We start from the raw sequence: 18494 nt of genomic DNA, 5'->3' as shown, positions 1-18494 counted from the left end.
CATACCACTAAACACATTGGACTCTGGTAGTTTATGGGTATTTCTGGTCGTCTACTGTGTAATCATAACAGATGGTCAAGCCAAAGATATTGTTTCTTTGCTGTTAGGAGAGAATGACTTGCAAGTCAGACTATCATATTTCCGAGTAGACTGAGAGAGCATTGAGCCGATTCATATCTGTTTGTTCGAAGAGATTTTGCTCGGGAGTTAAAAGAGTGTGGTGAACAATGCTTTCTAATGAATTCCAAATATAGCTCATTCTATTTTATTCTGTCCCAATAGGACGTGCAAATATATATTCTAGCAATAGTGGGAATCTAACTAAGAACATTATTTAACATCTATTGGGTGTTAAGGTCTCCCCAAGTATTCCAACAATTTACATCCTATAACAGAAAACGCAGTGCAATACATGTAGTTTCCTTCACTGTCACGTTGAAAAACACATATCTTTGATCCTCATCCTGACCTGATCTGATTAAAGGTATGCTCAAAAACTGTTGAAAAGAAAAGAAAACCCACTTAAATTGAAGACAGATCACTAACCTTCCCCTGCATGTAACGAACCAGGCAAGAAAGAGATAGCAGTGGCTTGTTGGTTTTGCTCATGAACAACCTCTTTAAAATCATTGCATTGAAGCGGCTATTGGTTCTCCTCACCAAAAAACGACATACCTGCACAATATCACAAGAACCCTCCAGAGGCTTCTAGTGCCGGTATGGCAGCTGTTGCATCATTTCCAGGTTCAGCATGGTGGGGATGAAACTTCAAGGGCTCCTTTTCATACCTCTACCTACTGCATTGGTCGCTTAAACATGAAATGGGCCTTTTGTGGTGATTATGTCGTTCTTTGCAGGTTTTATGTCGCACACCGCTTGGATTGGTCACTTACACGTGGAATGGACCTGTTGTGGTGATTATGTCTGTTCTTTGAGGGTTTTATGCTGCACACAGTTTGGATTGGTCACCTACACATGGAATGGGCCTCTTGGATGCTTCTGTTCGTTCTTTGAGGGTTTTATGCCGCATACAACTTTCCTCATCGCCATTCCATCTGTTCTGGGCCTCAACACTGCTTCTGCAAGGTTTCACGGTTTTTTTTCTGAGCTTTGCAGCCCTTTCTACCCCTTCGGCGCCGTGGATTTTTTTGATTCGTATGTGCGCATTGCTGAGATTTTGCTGCGCCACGACTTTTGTGAAGAGATGAGGTGACAGGGTTTTTTTAACCCATTTTGTGCCTCTTCTTGCCATTTCACTGCAAAGACTGCGCTAGCTCCTTCCGAATTCGTGGTAATTTTCAAAGGGCTGCTATGTTATCTTGGGAGGGTCCTGGGACCTTTTTTTTTTTCCTTTTTTACGGTCACACTGTGACAGCAGGCTATATGTGAAGGCCTGCATGCCTTATTATTTTTTCATGCTTTATTAGTTTATGGCCTGCGTCTCGGGCCCTTTTTATTCTCTTTTTACAGACACACTGTGTGAAGGCGGACTGTATGTGAGGACCTGCATGCCTTATTAGTTTTTCATGCTTATTAGTTTATGGCCTGTGTACCGGATCATTTGGTAGACGAGCGTGCGCGCCTTGGATTTTCTGCATTGTCCCTTTCAGGTCGAAGTTTTCGCATGTAGGGTTTCATTCCTCGCTCCTTCAGTTGACAGATGGGTGCTATTGTATCAGATTTGAAGCTCAGTGCAGGAGCTCTTTCCTCCCTGTTTTTACACAATAAAACTACGGGTTTTCATCTTTCGAGACGACAACAAAAGATCAACAAACCAAAGAAGGAACAAACCCAAAATTAGAAACAAATCTCTATACTGGCCAGAAACTAAATGATACTCAAACACTAAGTCCGCAAGGAAACGTAAGAATTCCAAACCCAATGATACTGAAACACTGAGAGTCCGAAAGGAAACGTAAGAATTCCAAACCCCAACCAAAGGCACGTGTGCAACCCAGAAAATTTATTACAGCTTACATGTTGAAAAGGCGAGAAAGGAAAACTATCAGTAAGAACGGCATCGGAAACATACATTTATAAACTGGTCTTGTTGAAGACGGACCATACTTACGATGTATTGCTCTGGACTCGGACACAATAATCTATGACCTATGAATTGCAGAGGACTAGAAAACAAGGAATCGATTTAGACAACAGCTGAACCAGAGCATCAATATTTATAAAGAGGGAGATGTCCCAGCATCTGCGGAAAATAGTTTCAAGGATCTGTACTCATTGACGAAAAAAAAGTTATTTCAACAAAACCCCAATCCTACTCTGTAATTGACAATTAATAAAGCTTCTGCTAACTGTCAACAAAAGGATCCGACAGATAAGGTGGTGTTATAAAACACCATTGCTTTTCATTAATTCAAAAAAACCCAACGTCAATGAACGACATTTTCTACTTAGATTTAGGGGATTTTGGCGCCGCGGCCTTCTCCGATTTCTCAGCAACCTTCTTGGGGAGAAGAACCTGATGAATGTTTGGCAACACTCCGCCACTAGCGATGGTCACTTTCCCCAAAAGTTTCCCCAACTCGTCATCGTTTCTGACCGCCAGTTGAATGTGGCGGGGTATAATTCTGGTCTTCTTGTTGTCACGAGCGGCGTTTCCGGCCAATTCCAACACCTCAGCTGCCAGATATTCGAGGACGGCAGCAGTGTAGACGGCAGCACCGCCTCCAACCCGCTTAGCATACCGCCCCTTCTTCAGATATCTTGCGATCCTTCCTACCGGAAACTGCAACCCGGCCTTCACTGCTCTGCTAACCGACTTCTTTCTGGAGGCTCCTCCCTTCCTCCCTCCCTTGCCACCGCTCTTTCCTGAACTCTCCATTTTCGAAACACCGCTCTTTTGTGCCGCTACTTGTACCAGAAAATAACCAGATGATGACCGAGCGTCTCTTACCACGATGTTGAATGACAGCTTACAAGACAGTTTAAATAGGAAGATTTGAATACATTTGAGCGGGGCAATCTATTCGACGGTTTAGATTTTATAGAAAGAAACGGTCAGGATTAATATTCGATCCATCCGTGGCATGCCTCACTGACCAATCACAAGATTTCATATAGGTCAGAAATGTGTTTTTCTCAATCGAACTATTGAGCGGCAGCCTGCTTTGAGTGGCGGACTAAAATGTCATCCTGTTGGATAAACATTTTTGCATAGAAAGTTCATGATAAAGTTAAGTCATCCACAAAATAAATGAAATTGTAAAAGAAATATAAAACTGGCTAAAATGTCATCGTGATTCATAAACATTTTTGTATAAAAAGTTCATGATAAAGTTAAGTCATTCACAAAATAAATAAAAGTGTAAAAGAAATATAAAATGTTCATGAGGAATTAAGTCATTTAAAAAAAATTAAATACGTAGTATTTCTAGAAAATTTTGGTTAAAGTCACAAAAATTTAAAAAACAAATTCACACTAAAGTGATTTTGAGAGTGAGGTTATTGCTACGATTTTGACAAGGTCATGATTGTTCTTATTCTCGTAAAAGTGAGGATTAATAATAAAAATGAAAATTTATGTAGATGTTAAATCATGGCATTGAGAAGTAGTATGTGAGATGTTGTCATATATTTAAAAATATTAAAATAATATTGAAATTAATAAATTAAAAATAGTAATAATAAAAGAAATTAATGTTGGTCATTATCAAACTATTTTAATTTGCATTTTAATTTTACATAATTTTATATAGAGATATAAAATAACTAGCAAAAAAATTTAGTATGAAGAAAAAATGTAATTTCTTCACTACTTAAAATGGAAATTAATAATAATAAAAAATTATTTTTTAGTACGAGGAAGAAATGTAATTTCTTCACTAGATATGGAGATGACAAAAATTGTAATATTGATATTACATGATATGTAATTTATTCTACATTTAATTTACATGCCATATTTAAAACAAAAATATATTAATAAAAGAAAATATAGTGTACAAAGAAATCAGAATGCACACTAAAAAAATTATTTTTCACCCTCTATTCATTCACAAATATTATACAAATATATACTTGGATTGAGATCCAACAGAAGCTAAACATGGATAAGGAGGTTGAGATGTTCTCTCAACAAAAACCCAAACCAACTCTAAAATTACCATGTAAGCATGATCTCCAAGTCCCCCTTTAATGCTTACATTACATCATTATAAAGATTAATACGAAAATAACAAATTACAATTCACATGTCACATCTGTCTCACTAGTCTTCCTCGACACTTACCCTCACTCTGAAGTCTCCCGAACAACACTCTTTTCACCACCACAATATTCGAGCTTCCCATTCAACTCATTTAAGACATAATCACCTGTATTCATCTTTGATTAAATTTGTATAATTGACACTTCTCGATCTCCTGAATGACAATCTCTATATTGGACTGTATCTAGCAATTATGCCACTAACCTTTCTACACACATGGATCTCATGACAAAACCTGTAACTAATACTCTTGAAGCTCGAAGCACAACAAGATCCATCAGTGAATAACTTATTCACACAATCAAACTAGCCATATGCTTTCGGCACCAAAGAACCGGATAACCACTAATATAATTATACTCCTCTATTCATTAATTGATCTTTTACATACTCAATCAATACTATATTCATATCACTACTAATTACTTTAAAATAAAGAAATCACTTCCAACCCAGAATTTTATAGTCAGCAGACGCCCAACAATTAATAACTCTTCATACATGGATGCAGTAACGATAAAGGATTTCAACCATACATTGCTTGCCAAAAGATGAAGTTGTTTTTTGTAGTGGCAACGACTTTCAATACAAAAGAGTTTGTTATACGGAATGAAAAGAGCATTGATTGCTTGCATTGAGGCCCACAGGTTCTGGAACACTTGCAGGTTTTAGAAATTGCCTGATCATCCAACCAACACAGCGAGAACGACTTGATCCTTCAATGAGTATGACAGTTCTCTGTCAAGTCCTGGAAATGCTCTCAGTGCTTTCAAGATTCTGGTGGTGGGGGTCGTTTAAATTTCTCCCATGAGCCCATTTAGTGACAAATCCACTTGATGCATTTGGTTCAGTTTAGCGACGTATCCACACGATGCGTCTAGTTCAATGCAATTGTTTGATCTTGCAAATCTATGGGTACATCCAGATATCATGCTGATACGCCTGGTGTTGGTGTTCATGTCGCTCTGGAATGAGATATCTGCAACAACAAAAATAATCTAACTCTACAACAGCAACAAAGGGAACGACCCTCTTCTCCTCTCGGTCTATTGTGATAGACTTGTTCAATGTAGACTCATTTACTTGGGCTTGATCGTTATCTCCAAAGATGTTGAAGCGATTACACCGTAGAAGAGCCAGCGATCCTTCATACAACAACACTTAGTGTTCCATCAACAACTAAACACACGTCAAACTCAGCAGAACAAAGAAAATACACAAAACAAATATCATAGTCTACTCTATGTACATAGTAGGGATTTTGGGAGTCAAGCCCATATGGGCTTTGATACCAACACAGAAATCAAAATGCACACCAAGAAATATTTTTCACCCTATATTCATTGACAAGTATTATACAAATATATAGTTGGATTGAGATTGAATAGAAGCTAAACATGAATAAGGAGGTTGAGATATTCTCTCAACAAAACCCAAACCAACTCTAAAATTGTCATGTAAGCATTATCTCTAAGTAGTATCAACCATAAGTAAAATATTTCAATGTCCATATTAAATAACATAATTTTATAACTACTTTATATAGTGAAAATTAAATAATTTAAATTTAAAAAAATCTTATATTTTCACTTTCTATAATTAGGAAGATGTATTATTTATTTCATTTTTAATATGAAGTTATGTATAAGATTTTTAAAATATAAACAAATTAATGTGGTTATAAATTAAATATTTTAACATGAAATATATAGAGAGAGAAAGAGTGAGAGAATTCCTAGTCCATTAATAGCCTCATTCTAATTCAATATCTGAGGGAGATTTGCAATTCTTTCAATACTTAATATGCATTTGATATGTAATATTTTAAAAAATATTAATAATAAAAATAATTAAATATATATAGGGAAAAAATATGAGGGGCTTGTTTTAACATTTTAGTACAGAGAACGTGAAATATAAATAAAATGTTTCAATGTCAACTACATATATCTATCTATCTATATATATATATATATATACCAACTTAGATCCATCTTAACTCTGGATCTAACAAGCGCTAAGAGGGATCAAATCTCTTTTCACTTTAAAAGAAGTTTGCATTTCAAGAGATTTAATCCTTCTCGATGCTTGGTAGATCTAGAGTTAAGATGGATCTAAGTTGATTTGTAAAACAAATATGATGTAATACTTAAGCTTATTAAATTGAAAATTAATAGTAAAATATTTTTTTAAGGTGTAATACCTAGGATTGCTAAATTGAAAAATAACAATAAATTATTTTTTCAACTTTATTTTTATAATTGAATATGTAAATTTACAAAGTACAAAATAATATTGTGTAAGCATAGATATGAAAGATTTGATTTTTTAGATAATAAAAGAAGTATGTAACAATGGTATTCATAAGAACTCACAATTTATCCTCACTATACATAGATAAATATATTTTCTGTTAAGTGACATGCATTACTATTAACTCACATGGTATTCCAATGGCAATAGTTAATTCACATAGTCACCGCACTGCGCACTTGACATTAGAGTTTAATTATTGACATGTTATATTGACTCATGGTCAGGAACCCCTCGCTTAAATACATTATTCCTACCTTAAGGTTCTATATTGCATCACGATGCACTCTATGTGCAGGCATAACCTAGGATCTGACACCTGGAGTTTATTATCTTTGGTCAATGGTTAACCCTCTAAAGACTATCCCTCACCATACTTGGAGTTAATGGCGTGTTATAGGTGTGTTGATCCTCATTGTCCACGTGCTAGGGCTTTCATTGGATGGTGTAGATTGTAGGGGAGCAATTGATGGTAACCGTCCCTATCTCCAGCTCCCCACCAGCACTGCCCTTCTACCTCTCAACGCTATGCCTCTACAACTTCTATTCCAAGGGATTCTCTGCTTCAACTATGTTACCATCCTTCCGATGAGTCAGGGTTCACGATTATGTTTACACATGGTCTTCAGTTTCCATTTCCTTCTCTTATGCCCTTTTGTAGATATTTTACAATGTTGCTCTGGTTATTGTGACGCTCATGTATCATGGGAGTATATGGTTCAACTCCAGAACATTCTGGTCTGAGGATGTGAGGCCATCCTCCCTCTTCCAAGTAAGCATTGTTTTGGTTTCATTATCAATTTGCTGGCAAGGTTCTCAACACAAACCCTTATACCACAAACTCTAATTTTAGCTTCGGTGCCAGGGTTACTAACTGAGTTTGTTCTTTTCTTCAATGTGTCTTCTAAGGTAAAGATGCCTCTAACTCCTCTAGGGTTCTTGTCCAGGTATTCTCTTTCATAATAGGTTGACATGGGTCATCTTATGTTTCAGTGTGGTCGACTTTATGCATGTGTATAATGTGTTAAAAGTCTCATGGTTCCCTTATTCCCTTACAAGTGTGAGATTCAAATCATTTTACTCTCTTGATGTTTCTTTACGGCGTTTGGACTCGAGATTCATGGTTTTGAGTCCTCTTTTGGAATGTTTTCTCTTGTATCAGGTTCTTATCATATTCCTCGCAACTCTGATTACCTGAAGTCACGATCTAGGGTTACATTATTTAATTGTTATTCAGATACATATATAGGAATACATTTTATCTCCTATTACTCTGTAATAATGCTTGGGATCAAGGAGTTTAAGGAATTTCCTCTGGTGAATGTCTAGTAGACTGTTTTGTGTAGAGACTAGGGTATAATCTTGTGAACAGTTTATTCTTCTCTCTTTTAAGTAGTACAAGGGGTTTTTCCCCCTCGGCATAACTGCCCATTGTGACTTAATGCTTTTGTTTAATGGTATTGTATAATAATCAAGCGACTATTATTGGTGAATTAGACTTGTAAATATTTTTTTCATTCATTGTGTAAGATCAGGTTACTGCGACAAGATATCGCTCTCGTGCCATGACTATTTTGTACATTAATTATGTGTTTACTAATATGCAGTTTACTGCCATGATTTTTTATTCAATTGATGTTGTTAAAGTATCGACTATTTAAATATGTATGTCATTATTGCTCCAGCTTAACATTGTATGCTTGTTCGTTGTAGGTTTGTGTCACATGCTATGTTTATTCAATTATCTCATTCCTAAAGCATGGGTGATATTTATTAGTTCATATTTCTTTTAATGGTTACCAACAGTACCGTAAAGGGTACGGTTTTTTACCACAAAAACTGTTTCACTTGTCTCTGATGCTCATATCTTATTCAAGAAGAAAGATTGTTTCCCTAGTGGCCCTCAGGCTTGCAAGGGAAACTAACACGTTTCCATACTAATACATACCCACATTAATTTAATTCTTTCATAACTTTCTTCTTATCTGCATTATGGACAACAACCCTTTTGTCTTCCTACTGTTTAAACACACACAATAATATCCATGGACAAATTATTTTATTTAACATGTATCGGGTCTCACCCTTTTGTTCTTTTTCCTATTGATACCCTACTAGGGCCGGCTATTCTTTTTTTTTATCCTCCTGCTTTTATTCAAATAATAGAAATATTAAGTCAACAATCTCTTACACCAAAAATATTTATATCATGCACAATAGAAAGGATTTACATCTAGGTATTTCAGGCATTTTTCCTCTCTACGACATTTTTTTTTCTCGTTAAAACTAATCTATTATATACATAAACAGAAATCAGTTACATCATTTCAAGATAGAAAGGACCAGTTGCCTGTAATGGCAGCTTGGAACAACTGAGACTGCGGTGTCCGAGGACTTAACCAGACCAAAAATAAACCAGCCCTCGCAGGGGCGCCAGCAGAACATCAGAATAATCCCGCGCATGGGAAAACAGACACATCCCAACCATAGAACAAGATCCCGGTGCCCAAGACCCACACAAAGACAGTTTGCCGACATAACAAAAACTTAAGACCAAAATATAATCAAAGCAGCGGGAGAGGCCGAAAGGCTTAACAGAAGTGCCGCAGAGACCTGGAACGATGGCACCGCTATTCGTCTGGTTCCTCCTCAACCACCCGGCACCACCCGTATTCCTCCACCTCCGCTGCAGTGGGAGCAGTTTCCATGTTGACGTCTTCGCCTTTGCTGATCATCTCCTTCTGAGCCAGAGGGCGATTTGAGACATCCTCTGGTGTAGCCGCAGGCGTTTTCATGACTGTCTCTGAGCCGTCAGCTGGCTGCTTCCCCCGATCATCTTGAGAGTCGCTGCCGTCCTGGGAGGCTTCGATGAAGAGAACCGAGACATGGGCACTGATCCGGGGGCAGTTCAAAGAACTATTGAAATTGAAAATGGCAGAGCCGAAGGCGGGCGAGGAAGCAGAATCAGGAGCGCTTGAGTCCAGGAATTGACTGGACTGAAGGGGGTTGGCATCAAGGGAACGATGACAATTGCAATGGCAGCAATGGGGATAGGAAGCATCTGCAGGAGGGCGCGAAGACCCCCCACGGGAGGTGCCTCGACGGCTGAGCATTCGTTGTCGAGGCCTGACCATAATTGCAGGGTCCAAATGGAAAATGCACAGCGCGAAATTGAGGATCAAACCAGACCCGGGGATACCACAAACCGACGGTGAATTGGCCCAGACGGAAAGATTCTCTCTACAACATTTTATCTAGTCTGCAATTCTTCAATTCGTGTAACTGATTACAATGATAGAATTTCAGACCGAGAAAACAACATAATAACTTCCTTGCTTATTTCAGAGTCACGATTAGTAAACATTCAGATATCAAATAAAATGCAGTTCAAATAAAACAATATCTCTGTCTGGTTTATATAAGAGAAATAAGAGTAGAAAGAGACTTCTTTAACCACCCAACCTGTGAGACTAGAAATTACATCCAAGTCTCCCCCTGAGACTCTTATTTTCCATAACATTGTCAGATAGTAATCATTCTGGGACCTCAAGACCACCAGTCTAGTCGAGAATTATTTCTTTTACAGGGTTTTCCACTGGTTATGACTAGCTCAAGAAGACCCTCCAATAGTGCAACTGCTTCTTTGACAATTATCGGTCGTAAGTTTTATTTCTTTTCCTCTTACTTCCTCTCTCAACCACTAATGGCCTCTCCCAACTGAGGGAAGGAAGTAACTATCTAACTGTCTGAAAACTCAATATTTTTTTTTCTTGAAGTTTTTTTCGTCATTTCTCTGACTAACATAACTTTCTTTTAAAGCAATTAAATGATAATAACTACATTTTAATCTTTAAATTCTTTCACCGCCTCTACCAAACTGAATTACCAAGTCTTACATAGTAAACAAAAAAAGTAAATGACAATTATTTACAGGACCATGGGTGTTACATCTTCCCCCCCTTGAAAGAAACACCCTCCTTAGTGTTTACTCGTGCCCTTAGAACAAGTCAGGATATGATTCCCACATCAAGCTTTCATCCTCCCAAGTGGCCTTTTCCGGGCTAAAGTGCCTCCATTGCACTTTAACCTGGGTGATAACTCGCCTCCATAGTGTTGTTCCTCTCCGACCGAGAATGCATAGAGGCTCTACCAAGAATTCTTCGTCTGGTTCTACCTTTTCCCATATCACAAAATATCATACTTCCAGATAATTAATAAACATAATCAACTGTCAAGAAATTTTTTTATTTATTAACACTTTGACCTACACCTCTTGCCAGTTAAATATATGTCTAGAGTCATATACATAGATACGTGAAACACATTATGGACTCGCATATAGCTGGGTAATCCTAGTTGGTATGCAATAGGTCCAACCCTTCCTAAAATTTGGAAGGGTCCACAATATTGTGGGGCTAATTTCGCACATCCCTTCCATTGTAAAGTGATCTTTTGGGGTTTCACTTGAACGTACACGTGATCCCCTATCTAAAATTTATTATAAGTCCTTTTCTTATTTGCATATTCCTTCTGCCTGTCCTGACTGGCTTTCAAATTCTGTCGGACCTTCTTCATTGGTAAATTCCATCTCTGCTAATATGTCAGGTCCCAACATTAGCTTATCTTATTGGTTGTTCCAATTAATGGGTATTTTGCATCTCCTTCCATATAAAACTTCAAAGGGGCTCATTTTTAACAATTCGTGATAACTATTATTGTATGTGAATTCCACTAAGTGGAGGTATTCCTCCCATTTGCTTGGTTGTTGCATCACACACATCCGTAACATATCTTCCAACACTTGGTTCACTCACAATGTTTGTTTACGGATGATATACAGTGCTAAACTAAATCTGAGTTCCCAAGCCCGTAAAGATAATTTTCCATAATGTTGATGTGAATTTCACATCTCTGCCAGAGATCATAACCTTGGGTATTCCATGCAATCTGAAAATTTCCCGCATAAATATGTCTGCAATTTGCATAGTCTTGTATGTTGATTGAACAAGGGTGAAATGGGCTACTTTACTCAACTTATCTACTACCACCATGATTGAATCGGTTTGCCTCTTAGTTTTAGGCAAGCCAGTGATAAAATCTAGAGTAGTTACCTCCCATTTCCATTATGGAATGGGTAGCAGGTGAAACAACCCAGCTAGATGTTGATGTTCAACCTTGATTCGCTGACACTCTAGACATTTGGCCAAGTACTCCATGATATCTCTTCTCATTCCAGGCCATAAATAATTTTTCTTTGTAATAGAGAACATTTTTTGATATCCGGGATGGGCAGCATAGAGTCTCTTATGAAATTCATCCACTATTAATTGTCTAACAGTTACATGGTTTGGAACATATATCCTCCCCTTAAAAATCAATAAATTGTCTTTATTTATGCCATAATCAATTTATTGTCCAGAGATATTTGCTTTTCTGGGTTGCTCTCATAAAAACAAATATTCTAGATCTTTATCTACAATTTCTTTAATCAGATCTGAAAAATTAAACTCAACTTGGATATATGAGATTTCATATATTTCATGCAACTTTCTACTCAATGCATCCGCTACACGATTTTTTTCCCCTTTAGGTGCTTAATATCAAAATTGAAGTCACTCAAAAATTTGTCCACCTGGCTTGTCGTGCATTAATACTACGTTGTTTAAAGAAATTGGTTAGGCTTCTTTGGTCAAACATAAACACAAACTCTTTTCCCAAAAGATAATGCCTCCACACTTTTAAAATGTGTACTACCATAGTTAAATCTAGGTCGTAAGTAGAATATCTCTGCACATGCTCTTTTATTTTATGGGATTCATATGCAATTACCTTACCTTCTTGCATCAATACTCCTCCCACTCCTTCCTGACATGCGTCAGTGCAAACAATGAACTCCTTCTCAAGGTCTGCAATTTTTAACAGTGGAGTTGTGCTTAATAAATGTTTCAATAACTCAAAACTACATTGACAATTAACGATCCACTTGAAAGCTTTTCCTTTGCTTTGCGAAGAGGTGATATGATAAGTTATTCTAGAAAATCCTTCAATAAAACGATGATAGTATCCTGCTAAACCCATGAAAGATCAGAGGTCAACAACATTAGCAGGGACAAACCATTCCATAATACTTTTAATTTTCTTTGGATCAACGACTATCCCTTTTGCAGAAATGATATGTCCTAAATATTGAATCTGATCTTTATAGAAATCACACTTACTGTACATAGCATACAATTGGTGCTCCCATAAATGTTTGCAAAACTACTTGCAAATGCTTCTTATGTTCCTCTGAATTCTTTGAGTATATAAGAATGTCATCAACAAAAATAGGACAAACTTATCAAGATAAGGATGAAACACATTGTTCATGAGACTCATAAAGGTTGTCGAGGTGTTGGTAAGGTCGAAGGGAAAAATCACAAACTGATAATGGCCAGAACAGGTCCAGAAGTGATTTTAGGAATGTCCTCCTCCCTCACCCTTATATGATGATACCCCGACCACAAATATATCTTAGAAAACATTGTAGCTCCTTTGACCCGATCAAATAAATCATCAATTCTAGGCAGGGGATATTTATTCTTAATTTTCAGCTTATTAAGTTGTCGGTAATCAATGCATAGCCTCATTGTACCATCTTTTTTCCTGACAAATAAGATAGGTGCTTCCCACGATCACGCACTTCGGCGAATATAGCCCTTGTCGAGTAATTCTTGTAACTGCATTTTAAGCTTAGTTAATTCAGGAATGCTCATTCAGTAAGGAGTTTTTAACACAGGTGCAACCCTTGGAATTAATTCTATGATGACATCGATGTCTCGCTTGGGGGGTATCCCTGGAATTTCTTCCGAAAACACATTGGCGAAATCCTGAATAATTGGCAAGCTTTCTAAAGAGGCTGACTTACTTTTAGAATTAGTAAAACCCACTTGAACTACATATATTTGACATCCCTTCCTGGTACATTTACCTGACTTGGAGGCGGTAATTGGTTGTAGTTTTATGGGTCTTCTTACCCCTTGAATTTTTTGTCTTACACCCTCTTTACTAAGGTAACATATGGTCTTGTCCTCGCATTTCACTAACAACCAATGCTTTTCATAAGACATTGTAAGACCCCAAAGGTAACACATTCAAATCCATACTAATTACTTGACATGTTATTCCAATAGGGCAATCATCTACTTTGGATGCCGCCCTTCTTTTTGCCCCAGTGGCCAACTGCACCAACCAAGGATTTTTAGATTTACAGGTTTATAGGTGACACATTTCAATGATTTTTGGGCTGACATAACTTAAACTAGCTCCTGGGTCTATCAAAATGGACATAGCATGGTTATGCATCTTACCTTCAAATTCGATCATAGTGGGCTGGTATTCAGATTGATGATCATATAAGGCAACATTAATCTTTGGTATGCTTCGCGCCACGTCACCAACCATAAAATCCTCTTGAATGTTAGAAGTTTGCTCTGTTCTAGTGCGGTGAGAGCCGTTTTTGTAATAATGAGGCTCCCCACAGCCCCAACACTATAATGGAGGTTTCTACTATTGATTGAACTCTAGTTTACTGCAAACCTCCACTTGTTTTGATTCTCCTTGTGATTTAAATTTCTATTGATTCCTTCTAGGAGGTTTATTGTACTAATTCCTATGTATATTTCTGGCATTTCTACTTTTCATATTTTTCATGTTCTGGAAAATTTCTATACTTTTTTATTAGCCCAACTCTTACTGCCTTCCCCTTCTGCTTCATCTGTTGATAACATATTTGCGCCTTTTGAATTGTCTCGTCCATGGTTTTGGGGTTATCAAATTCCAATCGTTCTTTCATGAACGCTAGTAAACTGCTCATGAAACGTTGGACGTTGGCCTTCTCCTCCCATTGTAAGGTACATACCTCAACAAGGATGTAAAATTGGTCACAAAATTGTCCATAGAAAGTTGTCCCATTCAAAGGTTGTGGAATTATTTCACCTTGTTGTCATAAAATCGCTCAGTGAAATACTTTTCTTTAAAGTGTTTCTAAAAGTCTCCCCAAATCACCCCTTGCTCATCAATTGCATGAAATCCTTGACCTCCTCCCACGGCCTTTCCCTGAAGTTGGTAGATGTCTAGTCTCGCCTTCAAGTTATCATCATTTTCATAATTTTGGAACTATTTATTAACGCTGATCAACCACGTCTAAACAACTTCTTCCACTTCTCTGTCAAAAGTTGGGGGTTTTATCTTTTTGAACTCTCATTTTAACCGTCTTTTGTTTCTTATTTTTTCTATGGTCTGACTATAATGTTCCTAAACAAGAATATAAGTGATATACAAAGCATGCAAATAATCCAACAATTAGAAAAACGAAAAATACATTAAACACCCATGAAAACCCTAGAAATAGAGAATTTTTGGGCCATTTTATTACTTCTTCAGGAGAAAATACAATAGTAAAATATAATGGTGCAACTGTGCTTGTCTCAATGGACAAGCATGACAAAACCCAAGTGAGAAAATGTTGAACTGAAGGCTGCTACAACTGTTGCACCAAACTGAACTGCGTTGCCCCATAAAACTGTTATGTCTACTAATTTCGAAGGCCTATAATCACTGCTTCCCGTGCTCAAAAAATTACGGAAAATTAACTCTGGCCTCTCCACCAAATGCCCAGAATAACCCACGAAAGAATTGACCAAATGTTGACCTCGGAATTTTGGCCCAAATTCCCCTTAGATCCTTTAACTACTGGCTCAATTGAGACCCCTGTTTGACCCCTTAAATATGCCTAGAAAATTCTATAAAATTAGGAGTGTGATCCTTGCCCAAAACCCATAAAAACCCATAAAAGAATTTGGTTGGTTTAGACTTCTGAAATTCGACCCCCTTGGAGCCCAACTTCAACTACAACTGCAAAACTCGGCCTGCTAGAATCTGTCTGTAAATCCCCCGAAAATGGACCCAAAGTGCTGGGCTAACCTTTATTATCAATCCCCTGACTTCTTGGATGGGTTTCCGGCCTATGGCACTTGCTCCTTAGCTCCACAAAATTTTTGAATTGGCCCTTTGTGCTGTCCCCAAGCCCAGTAATTTGAATTACTAGGATGTTGGCTCTGCTAGCTCCGAAACTCACAAGAAATTTTAGCCTTTTGTTGCTCTCCTAGTCCTCTAACTCTCCTGACAAATGCTTGATCACTGATAGCTGCAAACTCCCCCTGCGTATTATCCAACTAGCCAAAAATACATACTCCCCGTTGTGGTAGTGTTGTAACACACTCTCGAAACTCCTGAAATACTTATGGAACTACCTGTCTAGGGCGAGCATAGATGATCCCCTGAAGTAGAAGTTGAATGTCTCGCTTGAGAGATTCGTGTCTAAACAGCCGATTGACTCAGCTAAACAACAAAGTGAACAATCAAGTAACTTTTTATTGCGCAGTGTAAAAATGAATCCAAAATGAAAGCTTCTCCCTCCTTATAACTCCTTGGGCCTCCCTAGCCTTATGTGGGCCCCTCCATCCACCTATTCGAATTTCTCTCCAAGCTATTCGAATGGACCAATTCGAAATCCCATATGGGTGGCCACCACATTCACTAGCAACCAAATAAAGTTGAAATGCCTCCTAAGTCCCTAAGTCGAAAATGATGGGTTCTCTTCCTTAGCCAAAATTGTACAAAATTGTGTAGCAGCACCTTGTTACAAATTTATTTGAGAAGGGACATGACATTCCTCCCCTACCAAATGTTTCTTACCCTCAAACAACGTCAAAGCTGGGTGCTCCAAAATGTGCTCACCCTCCCAAGTGGCATCCTCATCTAGCAAACTCCCCCATGCACCAAAAATCGCTTGTCCTCAAGCAATGCTTGGGCAACCATCCTCTCTAATTGTCGCTCCCCACTGTCACTGTAAAATGTTCCAGGGTCCCAAATGTGTCACTAGATCGTTACTGACCTTTGCACTGTCCTGATATGAAAGAATCCTTCAATACTAGGATCCGAGGCAATCTTGTCCAACATAAAGCTCCCCTCACTATCCTGCCCGATGAAAATACCAAAAGTCCCATGCTCCATTAATAGCTCGCCAATGGAAGTTTTGTATGATCTCCCCTGCAATAGTCGTTGCATCCCTAAAGGTTATTAAGCTGTGACGAGTTTTGATGTCCCAATTCCCTGCTAGTACGAAAGTGGCGCCACCATGTTAACGTTGCCCTACTCTGTGTATGTCATACTCCCCATCGTTGTGCTAGTCCGACAGGAAACGTAAGAATTCCAAACCCAATGATATTGAAACACTGAGAGTCCGAAAGGAAATGTAAGAATTTCAAACCCCAACCAAAGGCACGTGTGCAACCCAGAAAATTTATTACAGCTTACATGTTGAAGCGTAAGAAAAATAAACGGAAAGGCGAGAAAGGAAAACTATCAGTAAGAACGGCATCGGAAACATACCTTTATAAACTGGTCTTGTTGAAGACGGACCATACTTACGATGTATTGCTCTGGACTCGGACACAATAATCTATGACCTATGAATTGCAGAGGACTAGAAACAAGGAATCGATTTAGACAACAGCTGAACCAGAGCATCAATATTCATAAAAAATGAGATGTCCCGGCATCTGCGGAAGATAGTTTCAAGGATCTGTACTCATTGACGAAACAAAAAAAAACAAAAAAATTATTCCAACAAAACCCCAATCAACAATTAATAAAGCTTCTGCTAACTGTCAACAAAAGGATCCGACAAATAAGGTGGTGTTATAAAACACCATTGCTTTTCATTAATTCAAAAAAACCCAGCGTCAATGAACGACATTTTCTACTTAGATTTAGGGGATTTTGGCGCCGCGGCCTTCTCTGATTTCTCAGCAACCTTCTTGGGGAGAAGAACCTGATGAATGTTTGGCAACACTCCGCCACTAGCGATGGTCACTTTCCCCAAAAGTTTCCCCAACTCGTCATCGTTTCTGACCGCCAGTTGAATGTGGCGGGGTATAATTCTGGTCTTCTTGTTGTCACGAGCGGCGTTTCCGGCCATTTCCAACACCTCAGCTGCCAGATATTCGAGGACGGCAGCAGTATAGACGGCAGCACCGCCTCCAACCCGCTTAGCATACCGCCCCTTCTTCAGATATCTTGCGATCCTTCCTACCGGAAACTGCAACCCGGCCTTCACTGCTCTGCTAACCGACTTCTTTCTGGAGGCTCCTCCCTTCCTCCCTCCCTTGCCACCGCTCTTTCCTGAACTCTCCATTTTCGAAACACCGCTCTTTTGTGCCGCTACTTGTACCAGAAAATAACCAGATGATGACCGAGCGTCTCTTACCACAATGTTGATTTACAAGACCGTTTAAATAGGAAGATTTGAATACATTTGGGCGGGGCAATCTATTCGACGGTTTAGATTTTATAAAAAGAACGGTCAGGATTAATATTCGATCCATCCGTGGCATGCCCCACTGGCCAATCACAAGATTTCATATAGGTAAGAAATGTGTTTTTCTCAATCGAACTATTGAGCGGCAGGCTACTTTGAGGGGCGGACTAAAATGTCATCGTGTTGGATAAACATTTTTGTATAAAAAGTTCATGATAAAGTTAAGTCATTCACAAAATAAATGAAAGTGTAAAAGAAATATAAAACTGGCTAAAATGTCATCGTGATTCATAAACATTTTTGTATAAAAAGTTCATGATAAAGTTAAGTCATTCACAAAATAAATAAAAATGTAAAAGAAATATAAAATGTTCATAAGGAATTAAGTCATTTAAAAAAAATTAAATACCTAGTATTTTTAGAAAATTTGGGTTAAAGTCACAAAAATTTAAAAAACAAATTCACAGTAAAGTGATTTTGAGAGTGAGGTTATTGCTAGGATTTTGACAAGGTCATGATCGGTTCTTATTCTCATAAAAGTGAGGATTAATAATAAAAGGTGTAAATTTTTGTAGATGTTAAATCATTGTGTTA

At 38.0% G+C, this 18494-nt stretch overlaps 2 pseudogenes; both read right to left on the bottom strand.

Moving 5' to 3' along the window:
* Window positions 1–557: 557 nt before the first annotated feature.
* Window positions 558–2902, bottom strand: LOC149166632 (histone H2A pseudogene; annotated as a pseudogene).
* A 14362-nt stretch (window positions 2903–17264) lies between these two features.
* On the bottom strand, window positions 17265–17839 carry LOC149166631 (histone H2A pseudogene; annotated as a pseudogene).
* Between the last annotated feature and the right edge of the window lie 655 nt (window positions 17840–18494).

The sequence above is a fragment of the Pinus tabuliformis genome, chromosome 5_1 (genome assembly GCF_031772625.1).
Source record: "Pinus tabuliformis cultivar Carrire ecotype Pingquan chromosome 5_1, CPIR1, whole genome shotgun sequence".
NCBI lineage: Eukaryota > Viridiplantae > Streptophyta > Pinopsida > Pinales > Pinaceae > Pinus > Pinus tabuliformis.
The sequence above is the reverse complement of the archived record's forward strand: the minus strand, read 5'-3'. Positions and strand labels throughout refer to the sequence as shown.